The sequence below is a fragment of the Oryzias melastigma genome, linkage group LG3 (assembly GCF_002922805.2).
Source record: "Oryzias melastigma strain HK-1 linkage group LG3, ASM292280v2, whole genome shotgun sequence".
Taxonomy (NCBI): Eukaryota; Metazoa; Chordata; class Actinopteri; order Beloniformes; family Adrianichthyidae; genus Oryzias; species Oryzias melastigma.
Genome location: NC_050514.1, coordinates 23,197,199 through 23,209,330, shown reverse-complemented (window position 1 = coordinate 23,209,330; position 12,132 = coordinate 23,197,199).

Below are 12,132 nucleotides of genomic sequence, written 5' to 3'. Positions count from 1 at the left end.
GTTTAATTGTCTGAAAATGCATGCAGCTGGTTTTCTGCAAAGCTCGCAAGATCACTGGTGAATCTATCCTTCCAGTCGATACACCTATGGTCAATTCCTACCAGACACACTTAGAATCAAGCACTTACACATATAAAAATAGCATCTGCAACCTTACACGAAAGAGAAAATTTGCTTCGTGCTCAAGTTATGCTTTGATTTAATTAGAGCTGATAGATAATGACAAAAAAAACTTTTTTTATTTTGACGCAAAGGCTGACTTGGATAAATGGAGAGTTGATGGAAATCCATAAAAGAAGCAGAGTAATTCACAGACCATCACTGAGGGTAACTGTGCTCATTTGTTGCTGTCAAGCACAACATTTCAGATAATTTATTTATTAATCTTAATATTAAAAAAACAGAAGCGATAAGCCTGGCACAATTCCATCAGGCATGCATGAAGGCGCAGCCTAATGCACTTACAGTTTGCGTTTATCTAGTCAATACCATAATCATTTAAGAAATGTCGTGCTGATTTTTTCCCTGATTAAAGACCTTTTATCAATCAATGGATGAATAATTGCTGTTGAAAAGATTTACTTTGACAAATCTTGCTTTATTAGGAGGAGGGGAGGTTGTCCGTAACATTTTTTTTAGTCTAAATCATCAACAAGGAGAAGCAAAACAGAAACTAAATGGCTTCTCCAGCAACTTCCTGCTGGTAGCTTGCAGGAAACTTGCAGAAAAACTCATGTCTTCAGGCATTTTTACAAAGATAGAACTAAAGATGATCACTTTTTTTTGGGTAACTTTCCTCTTGTGAATTCTAACTGACCGTATAAAATTCCCCCCACCAGTTGTTCCTTTCACACTCCATCCCTGCAGGTCATCGTCAAAAGAGGTGTGACAAGTGTCTCTTTCTGTTATCGTCATGTTTGACTTTTGAGACTGGCTGTGATCAACAGTGACAAGAGTACTGAAGGCATTGTGTTCTGTAAACTTTAACTTACGGTCAATGTTAGTTCTATTGTGCACATTTTGACTAGTTTATAATGTGAAGACTATTTCAGCCAACAGATGTGTGTGTAACTCATTAACTGTATATAAGAATTACACATACCATATATCTGCCTTTAGTAGCCCCAATACACTCAGCATCTGCACAACTATGCCGATAGAGGGGTGTTGGTGGGTTTGGTGGTGTGTGTGTATTAAAAGAGCCTCGCGTCTAAAGCAACGAACCCCTGTTGAGTGAGAATACCACGGACTATGCATCCAGTGCCCTATGAACGTGTCTTAAGAGTTGAACGGAGACAGAACAGAAACTTACTAAGACAAAGCACAGCATAACTAAAAAATGGTGTGGTACAAGAAGAATTTGGAAAAAACTGCAATGTCTTTCTGTCTTAAACATAAACCTTTCTGTCTGTCATTAACCAGGAGTAGTGAATGAAAGCTGTATTTACCACATTTCAAGATTCTTCTAAGATGAAGTGGTCTGAAAGTAGGCCAAACCAATAGGATTATGCTGCTCAAATGAAAGCTAATTATGCGACTAAGTCTTAGCTGTTAAAGAATTTATGACAAATGAAGTGAACAACAGTAAATTAAATGAGAAGCTGTTAATATAAAATCCAAACATGTAAAAAATTGAGGCAAATTTAAAATAAAGAGTTTTTATCTTCAATCATATTGTTTCATTATGCTGCAATAACTCTATGATGCAAGAGTACATTTCCACTACAGTGCTTCATCAGAGTTCTGCTCTAATAATTACCCATGATTACTGAAATTTGCTAAGTAGTCCACCTTATTTTTTTATAATTAATATGGATGTTTTAAGGCTGTTAGACTCCTCACCATTCACTCCATTCACTTTCCTCAGACAAGCATTACTTTCACACTTTTCTCTCTCACTAAACACTTTCAAAGTTCAAGCCTGTGTAGAATATTTATAGAATGAAACCAAAGATCTGCTTATTTTTGAAGGTTTCTGTAAATTTGACATTGATTGACCGAATAAGATGTCATATTTAGTGCGTGATCACTGTAGTAAAAAAGCCAATATTTGGTTATTAGAAACCAAAACATTTATTAGGAAATAATTTTCTACCGATTTTTGTACTTGTAACTAAAATTTCTAACCTCTTAAATCAGCACTATAGCACATGTTTCTTTTGTCACTTTTGTGCATGGTAAAGCTAAGAACAGCTCCCTGGTATTTCATTTTCCCTCTCATACACGCCACACACACACTCACACATGCACAGAAACACACCCACACAGAGCCTTGTTGCACCTAGCTGGCTCCCAGGGGTGTTTGCTGCGGTCAGAAGGGGTCCTGGACTCCCAGCTCCAATTAAGAGAACAGACAGCTGGTGAGAGGAGGAGACAGAGTGGAAGGCTTCCTTGCAGACACAGAAACACTCCAGCAGAATATTAATAAAAGATAAGATTCTTGCTTTATTACGCCATGTCCAACTTCTGCTTGTTTTTGGTCATTCATCAATCAGGAGTTAACTAAAACTTTCAAAAGCAACAATAATTCATTTCAGTGCAAAAAGTGAGAACTAAAAAAATGTTCTGTTGTACTAAACTCACAGATTTTGTTTAGCACAGACACCACTACTTTTCTGGATTTCTGTAAAGATTTTCCTGTCTCTCATTTTCATTCTGCTTGTGTTACCTGGCCATTTTCACTGGAGTTTAGTCACTGTTTTGCTCTTTGCTTATTTAGCATCTCAACTCCAACTTTGAATAATTCAAGCATAAAACATGTAACTAACTCAAGGGAACCTATTTTGAATCCTCTGAAAGTCATGGAAAAAGGACTAAAATTAAGTAAAAGGGCAGCCAGTGTCTATCTCAAAATCTTACCTATACAGAAGAATTTATAAAAAGTACCACCACCATAAAAATGTGAAGACACAAGATGTGAAAAACTGGTGAAAATCCATATCATTTTACCAAAAATTGATAGTTCTCAAATGAATAAAAAGGGAGACAAATAAAAGCCTAAAGTTAGGATAAATGCTGCAAAAAAGAGTCTAAAGATGTTTTTTTTCATCTACTTTAGACTTCCAGCAATTACGATTTGCTCTCCTTGTCAACTGCCAAAGGGAACGGAACCAAACTGTGAGGATGTAAGCATCACAACACATCTACAAATGAATGCTTTTCATCTTCCTTGCTTTGTGGATCACCCCCTCCTCCTTTGCATCGTGCAGAGTGAGAGTGCTGCCCGTATCTGGTGAAGAGGTGGCAGGAGGATGCATAAGGCCAATCTCCATGCTCTTTTCAATTTTCTTGTGGGAAACTTTGGGTCCTGAATTGACGTGAATGGCAACATCTATCACTTCTTTTTCTATAACAATGGCAGCAGCCTCTTACTGGACGACTCATGCATCCTATCACACAGTTGTGAAATATGTTAAAATTCTAGAAGTTTATTTAGCTTTCAAGTTCTTATAAATCTTAGAAGGAAGATATGTCCTGCTTTACATTTTAATGTCCCGATGCCTGAAATGACAGTGTGTGGGTAGACAGATGATACAAGCAAAGCAGCATGAGAACCTTCAATGTGTTCACATTTGAATTTCTTTTTCTTAATGTCGTTTTTTTCTTCTCTTTTTTTTACAATTGACAGACTTTTTAATCAAATTTAAATGTTAAGAAATATATTAAAAGGGGCCATACCATGCAAAATCTACTTTTTGAGCTTTTAAGTGTACGAAACTGTTCATTCCTCACTATAAACATCTGGTATTTTGATCCATTTATGCATTTCTGAGCAATCCTCTGAAAACTTGCTCTTTCAACAGCATCCTCCCCTTTCCCATGAAACGAGCAGGTCCTCATGTGCTGATGTCACAAGGTGAGATCTGCCCATAGACCGTTGATGTCAATGGAACAGCCCCTCGGGAATCTTCTGCTCCGCCCCCATGGTAACACAAACCCTTTCTCTGCAAAGCTAGCAGCTTGAGCTAGCAATGATGAGCTAGCTTCGTGTGCAAAATGAACCCATTAGCCATCAGCATCCTATGTGTCCCAAATTTTGTGGATAAACAGTCGAACTACACAGTATGTATGTAAATCAATATTTGTAAAAATTTGATGTTTTTTTTCTGTGGGTGAAACGCTGACAAGGACGGCTCTAGGATGACATCATGCAGTGGGTGGCAACCTCAGGGAGTGAAAGGCGGAGCCTCATAGATTGAGTCATTTTACTTCCGGGTATGAAAAGAGTTCACAAAAATGACTCATATTTCATAAATAATTTGTTTTTTTGTGTTACAAAGGTCTTATATGATCATTTATAGAGATATAGTTTACTCTGAAAGATGGAAGAAAATCATGGTATGGCCACTTTAAGCGTAAAAAAAAAGGAAAATAATAAAAAAAGATTTTTTAAATGATCAACTTGTAATTTTTTATTTAAATATATCCACGATTGGTTTCTTTTGTCAGCACTCATTCTGTCATGTAAAAAAATTAATTTGTGACAGTTGAAAACAACAGCTTACTATTCACCCTCAAAGCGACAACTGAACAAAGCAACACAAATGTCTGAGCAGGAATTTCCAATCTTCTTATCCATTTTCCGGATTTTCCTTATCATATGACTGGGAAGCTTGAGTTATCTTCCGTCATGTTAAAATGTGAAGACCAAACCGGGATCTACTAGGGTCTTCTCTCACAAGCTGCACTGATGCATCAAGTTTCAGCAAAAAAAAAAAAAACTGTGACAAGTATCACCACCAACTTCTGTGTTGCACACCTCCTTCCAGGTGTTGTGCCATCAGTGGGTGATTTGCAGACTGTGATCCTCCTGTTTATGTAGCAGATGGTCCAACAGGAAAAGTGCTGCGTCTGCCGTATCTTGTCAGCCTATTAAACATATACTTATGAACAATTATGAACGACTGTTGAATAAAACACACACTGAAGAGAACTATTAGCTCCACAGAAACACACCTTTTTAAAACTGATTGTTAGTTAACAACTTTCCTAACATATTTTGCTAAAATGGAGGATTCACTATTCTGAAACACAGGCTTCTAAATTTGTCAGTATCCCCGTCAAGTCCTGCCTCATGTTGCAGGGCTCTTGAATGGATTATTTCCCCCCCAGGCTCCACCAACTTGTGGCTGGCTGACAGAGGAGCCATTTATCTCTTCTGCAGCATGCAGAGAATATGGGGATATGTGAACATGAGAATTGGTGTGTATCTGTGTGTGTGTGTGATGGCAGTGAGGCGGCGTTAAGCAGAACCGTGCGGATCACAGTAGGCAGCGGGCCAACAATAGCAGCAACGGCAAGGTAAGGCAATGCTCTGTGAGAGAAGGAATCCAGCGTGATTTAGTGGCACCGTCAATGAGCTGGGCAAGGACAATGGTTCACCAGAGCTTGCTACAGAAATGAGGACAGGGCTGAGGAGATATAGGCAGAGGCTATGAGAAATATCAGGATAAAGGGTGATGTAAAGGGAGGGAGGAGAGATTATTCTCACTCTGGGCCTCAGGATATGGATTGGGATGCAGTCGGCCAAGGCATCTGGAGATAAAGGAGATAGGAGAGGATTTTTCTTGCTGTGGAGCGAGGTGGTGTCAGACCGGCCTGTTTATGACCATGTGCAGCACAAAAGTCAAATATGAAAAAGGATAAAAAGTTTCAGAAAATTGTTTAGCAGGACCTCTAGGAAAACTCCACATTTCCTAATTAAACTTTTTATTTTTAAAAACATGTAATAATAATTTGCTGAAAATGATTTTGAGTTCAGAAAAAAAATCTCTTCACCTAAAGCAAATGAAAAAATAATAAAAGGTTTCTCTGAAGTCTCATCAGAGAAGTGTCTGCTGAGCGCAATGTGAATGGAAGCAGTACCCCCAAAATACACTAATTATTGTACATAGAATTCCTAGGAAAGATTCATTGGCATTTTCTGTGTTGATTATTTGGTAATGTGCACTTTTTCCCGTTAAAATGACATTGCAATTATGTGTCACAAAAAATTACTACAATATACATGCTGAATATACCATTTGGCATTTCACATAATCAAATTTGAAGAATTCTTTCCCCCTTTTTTCAATCTGTTTCATCTCATTATGCAATAGCATGTGCTCTATAGACTGCAAAAACAGCCCCCTCAGAAGTAAGCCAAAAATGATCAGCCTATCGACAAATTTTCTTTTAATAGGCAAAAAAAATCTTTTACCAAGAATTCCTATTTTAAGAAAGAAATTATAGTTACCAAGAAGCATTTTCTCAAAAGGCTATGTCCGAATTCCCATCCTAACTACTAAAAAACTATATACTGCAGGACTATCTAGTACCCTATTTCTAAAAGCAATTTGGACACCATGCTCACTACTTTTTTTTCTAAACAGTGGATATGACATCACTGATTTCACAAAGTTAAAATCTAATCAAAACAAACATTTTACGACATATGTTTTGAATCCACTGTGTTCTGATGATGAAAACGTGGATGGCTTATTACAAAATTACATTTAAACACTTCTTTTTTGGCAAAAATTGTTCAACCGCAATGCATTGTGGTCTGTATTAGCTAATGTAGTGAACACTGATGCGCACTGTTTTTTTTTTTTTGCAAAGACTTCTGGGATTTTGGAATTGTGGATTTGGACAGCACTACAAAATGGTGAACGCACCATCTAGTGCGCTATATAGTGAATAGCGAAGGAATGGTGTCTGTTCATAACCCTGCAGGACAACGGTCAGAACATAGCTTCATAAGAACAGTTAAATCCCAAGATTCATTTCAACTTTTTTCTTCCAAATGCAGTGACATTCAAATAGTCTCAAATCTTAAATAACGCATCATTCAAAGGCTGAATCTGAATTTTTCCCTTCTTGCTACCCCTACAATTGTAGAGACATTTTAAGGGACGGGGTGCCCGAAGTATAAGAACTAGCCCTGCTAGTGGAGGGATCCAGAGCCCTCCACCAGAAGGGTTGTGCTGCTGCTGCTGCGGAGGAGCTCTTTTCTTCACGTGGATGTGCTCAGGTGAGTGTCTACCTCTGTAGAGGTAGGGAGAAGGAGTCGAGGAAGAATTCAGATTCGGCCTAAAACATTATTGATCACAGTACACACAAGCAGAAGACTTTAGCACTGCTTTGCTGTCTGTAACCTCATGTAGCTCCCCATTTTGAGATTAAAAAAAGCATTTTATGAGGCGCTTATGCCTTCAACATCACTAAATTGGAAGACAAGAATTTTTTTTCTGTAGAATTTAAACTTTAAAGAAGTCTGAGTTTGTCAATTTCAAAAGCACATGATCAGTAAGGATGAGCCTCACTCCCAACATGCTGATTGCACTGATGCTGATGGTCTTTTTTCGTTAAAAATATTCTATTTTGAAATAATACAAAATAAGAAAAGACTACCAAAGCTTCAAAAATGAACAGTTATAGTTACCATAACAAGGTGAAAATGAATTCAAAATAATTTAGACAGATCTCATCAGTAGCTATAAAATAAGGTTAAAAAAGGACAAATTCAACTTTCTTAACCTTTTACCTGTGCTTTGACAAGAAATATCAAACACCCTTTAACCACTGTAACTCTTCGCTCATTTATGCAATTAACGTAATTCTTACTTTTTGTGTGTAAAGTTGATTTTCTCAGCCTCATAATTGCTTTCAATTGCATAAATTATTAAAGAGTTACGGTTGTTCAAAGAACACTGGAGCTAAAGCTCCGGTGTCAAAGGGTACAAACATAAAAAACACAAATTTCATAAGAACACAGTAACTCACATAAACATTCTGATTCAGTTTATGGTTTAATTTGCATGCTACTGTAAATATTTGCTCACACAGAGTTATAGATATTTTTTTATTCTTTTTGACTGTGGAATTGAAATCTTCTGGCCCGAGTCTGAGCCATAAGCTGGATATTACCGTCATGAAACATTACTGCCTGGCAACCAATCAATGCAGCTTGGACTCAGCTGCAGTCTGGATATTGTTTATAAATAAACAATAACTCAAGACAAAAACCTGATAAGTATCTCCAATAATTCAATGTTCAATGAAACATGCAACAGTGGAAAGCAGTTTTTCGTAGAGCTCGAGCAGCTGAACCCCCTAAAACGTCTAACAGAATGTAGCAAAGTTTATACCAGAATTTCTTTTTTCGGTTTTTCTGTTACAACAAAAAAATTAAAGATAAAATCTAATGTTTGGGACATTAGAAATGCGTTGTTTTACATTACAAGATGCACATAGAAATATAAGTAGAATAAAGAGTAAAGTTTGTTGAAAACAGAAATAGCTTATTTTAGGCTGCAGAGATCTGACAAGGACTGTGCATGAGAAAATGGTGGGAAGGAGACGCCTGGTGTTGTCTATGTTCAGTTGTGGAGGGATAAAGGTGCATCAAACCGTTTGCTCATCATGTGGTGGAACACCCTGTCTATTTCTTTACCGTTCCTCCTCTATATGTGTTGGCAGAAGCTTCTCCATCTCCATTTGTGCACTTATCTCACCATCAAGCACCTCTTTCTCTTGCTGGTGATGCAGCTGCTCCCCTTGCTCGAACTCATCATGTTGTTTCTTTTATGTAACCATAATCCCCCCCTTTCCGTCATTCCTCCCACATCCATCCTCATCCGTCTGTCCTGCTTCTTTGTCTGAAGGTGTTCGGTTACATTTCAGGATGTTTCTGCTCGTCATTACTGGTTTTTGACTAAACTCTGTTGATGCTACTGTCAAAATATAGTCTAAAAAACTGCTGTAAAACTCTGCATCTTATTGCTGATATGGTAAAAACAGGGATGATCCAACCATTCTCTGTGGTCAGAAGGATGGACATGAATATAAGCAGCACAAATAAGATTAATTTCTCTGTTTTTACCAGAGGGGGTGTAGCTACATTTCTTAATCACTGGTATTGGCCACAAAATATTACCATTATTTGATTGACATTATGCTGAGGATGCACTATATTCACAATTAGATGGAACACCAATCCTTTTAGCACATGCAGGGGTAAACTCTGAAAATGAGTCAGGGAAACAGCTTTGACCCAGCCTCAGTCAAAGTCAGTTAAACATCCTTGAGTTCTATTTATCTGATCAAGACATAGACATTTTAAAACATCTATCAACCTCACAACACATGAATGAAGGGGAGTTCAACAGCAAATTATGGGAAACCCAAAACAACAATGGCAAATAAGTGACAGGAGTGTGGTTACAAAGGGAATTGGAGGATTACTGATTCAGTAAAGGTGGAAGTATTGATGCGTATGACGTATGTGCCAGAAGAAAGAGTCAGTTTTGTTTAAATGTAAATGTAAATGTTTCAGTTAGAAATTAATATCCACTGACTTTAGTTGATTCAGAACTTGTAGTCTCTAAAAACATATTTTTTATTTCAGTCCTTTAGTCATTATATAGAAACCGTAAACTTCTAGTTAGCATCAAGAATGTTATCTATAGATGGACAGTGCTGCCCTATCAAAGTACTCACAAAAGGATCATCTTTCTATGCTAATGTTTCTTCTCAGATGGCCCAGTTGTCCAGAATTTTTTTTCTGAGGATGCAACCAAGTAGTTGAAGATGAAGTGAGCTCCTAAGGCATCACTTGGCCATTAGGTTTTAAAACTGTTGGTTTAACTGTATACGTTGAAATTACTCTTTTTTTAAGTACAAATAAATAACTGAGGAAGTAGTTTATGTATTGTTATTTATCCAAAAGTGTACTTAAAGTCCCACTTAAACTATATTTATTTTGTAAATTTGATCCCAATGAAGATTAATGAAGATTACATAGTTTTTTGCTATCAAAAATCAAAAAGTCTGTGACATATTTTCTGCAGAGCAGCAGGACCTCATTAGAAATTCGCTGGGTTGTGTGCTAGCCTGATGGTGCAGAAGTTCGCACTACTAATTCCCAGCATTCCTTTGTTTACCACCTCTCAAGCACAAGCTAACATTAGCGTAGCAAATAAAAGGAAGTGATATTGGAGCTAACTAGCCATACAGTTTTGTGCCAGACTGCAGCTCAGACAAGGGAAATGAAGATTTTAATGGATCTGTTTGTCTGCAAGTGGGTCCTTCAGAATTGGAGTGGAGATGGGAGACTTTGGGCTGGAGCTGCGTCACAAACCCGAGCTTTTTCAAACCCCATGTTTTCATCTGCTCCTGATCCAACAAGATTTAAACACAGAAATACAGTTTTAATTTTAAATTCTTACATGTCTTCCATCATAAGAAAAAATGCTCCAAGAGCATGTTAAAAACACCAAGAACATGATTTGTTATTGGAGTGGGTCTTTAAGTTCGCAATAATCATTAAAAGCCTTGCTTTAATATTGATGTTAAAAATACTCTTTCGTTATTTTCAAAAATAAACTAATAAGAGTCTGGTGAGGGCATTTGGTTAATAGTCGACAAGTCTAAAACCAAAATAAAAAAAGCTTGTAAAACTATAAAGCTAGATTTAATCAAAATAACAACTTTAGGTTACTGGTTTGGAATTTATTTGCTTTTCATTTTTAACTAGTATGTTTGAGATCAAAATTGCCCACCAATCCCGTTTGTTTTATCATTGACAGGTGGCAGTTGAATCATCAGCACTAGAAAAGCTTTACTGGGCGCGTTGCATATATTACCAGGCTCATTTAACCCATTTTTTTTTTTGAAAGCCAAAATGACCATGTAGCAAAAAGACTTTCTATAAATGGACTCAATGTAAACACATGCCTGTTATGACCACACAATTTTATCTAAACTCTATTAAAAAAAAATATGTTTTTGCTGCCACTAGATTATTAATTTAGTTTTTGGTTAACTATTAAGGGGATAATGCCAGGTTTCTGACATGCCGGAGTCCAGTTGCACTGTGCCAGAGCTCACATAAAAGACATCCTGCAGCACAGGGCTTTCTCTGTTCCTCTCTATGTGTTGATCAGCTCACTCAGATTAACTAGTAATTTATTTATAATCTGTATTTTGGGTAATATCTAATCAATTTTTGTTCTTTCCAACCTGTGCTTACTTATTTTTTTATATATTTTTTTGGAGGATCCACCAGTGTGTTTGTCAGTCTGCCGCTTCAAACTCACACGGCTGCTTTGATGCTGTCATTTTTATGATGAGCCTCTTTGTAGGAGGAGACGTGTAAAAGCCAAATGCAAACAGTCTCCTTTATTCTGCTGGGTCATTAATTCTGCATGCTTGTCTGTTGCTGTCTTGCTCACGCATGCATGCACAAACACACATAACCGCACAATATAATCGCAATCAAGGGTTCAGTGTTTGTAAATGTCAGGTCATTAGTGTCTTCCAGTCTCCTCTTGTCTAATTGGACAATGGTAAATATAGCCTCTCCACATTGATTCTCTCACATCCCATTCTTTCATTTTCTTCTGCATTTTTTATTTTCTTTTTACGCTAATTTTTTAAACAACAATAGTGAACAATGCTGAAATCCTAACGTGTAGATATGTACCACTACATGTAAAACAGGGTTGTACTGCAAGTTTCAATAGGTTACCAGGTTTATTTTTAGTTATTTTTTTGTTAAATTGTAATTTCCCTTTGCCACTTTATGGTCCCAAAACAAAAACAACAGTGCAAGAAAAGTTGATGCATATTTTTGGCTGTATTCAAGCCAAGAAGACTGGTTCTGTGACGAGAAGTGTACCTTTTAAAACAAAGGTTTTGGGTCAACAAAGGCTTTAAAAGCAATTCACCATGGTTCAGTAAAAACTAACATTGGTCGATATGACATGAACTTTTTCAAATCTTTTATTTAGGACCATTGATTGTCAGCAGTTAAAGCTTGGACCTTGCACTTGGTTAGACAACCATGCCTTCTGTCAGACATGGTCAATGTGTGATCACAAGTGGAATGTGACAGATGCTGCAGACACAGTAGACTTTAATGGTTTGCTGGTGACTTTCTTAATTTCTAGGTTTTGTTTTGTTTAAAGGATTCAAGATCCAGTGGGCTGAACTTAATCCAATTCAATTCAATTTTATTCATATAGCAGAATATCACAAAACAATTGCCTCACTGGGCTTTATGCCAGGAATTTTACAGATGGATGCAGAAGATCAGTAAAATATAAACAATAATTAAAGCTAAAATGTGAATAGATTTATAATAATTAATTC